This window comes from Chiloscyllium plagiosum, chromosome 1, assembly GCF_004010195.1.
Source record: "Chiloscyllium plagiosum isolate BGI_BamShark_2017 chromosome 1, ASM401019v2, whole genome shotgun sequence".
Classification (NCBI taxonomy): domain Eukaryota; kingdom Metazoa; phylum Chordata; class Chondrichthyes; order Orectolobiformes; family Hemiscylliidae; genus Chiloscyllium; species Chiloscyllium plagiosum.
The window spans coordinates 84989086-84989563 of NC_057710.1; positions in this window are offsets into that span (position 1 = coordinate 84989086).

A 478-nucleotide genomic window follows, 5' to 3' on the forward strand; every position below is an offset into this window, starting at 1 on the left:
CACAGTCAGTCACCTGAGGCAGGAATTGAACCCAGATCTCTGGCGCTGTGAGGCAGCAGTGCTAACCACTGTGCCACTGTGCCGCCCGTTCCATGTTAAGGCCATATGGTTGTAAGCTCGCAAGGTGGAAGATGGGATGTTCTTCCTCCAACTTGCATGTGGCTTTATTTTGATGGTGGAGGAGGCTCAGGATGGACATTTGGTGGGGAAGTGGGAAGTGGGAACATGGGAACGCAGACTGTAGCTTTAGGGTGCAGGACCTGGAGTGTAGGGAGGTTAGGAACATGGCATCCATTTCAAAGGAGGGTGCCTGTAAACAGGAAAGTGGTTTGAAGTGTGTATACTTCAATGCAAGAAGTATACGAAATAAGGTAGGTGAACTTGCAGCGTGGGTTGGTACCTGGGACTTCGATGTTGTGGCTATTACGGAGACATGGGTAGAACAGGGACAGGATTGGCTGTGGCAGGTTCCAGGGTT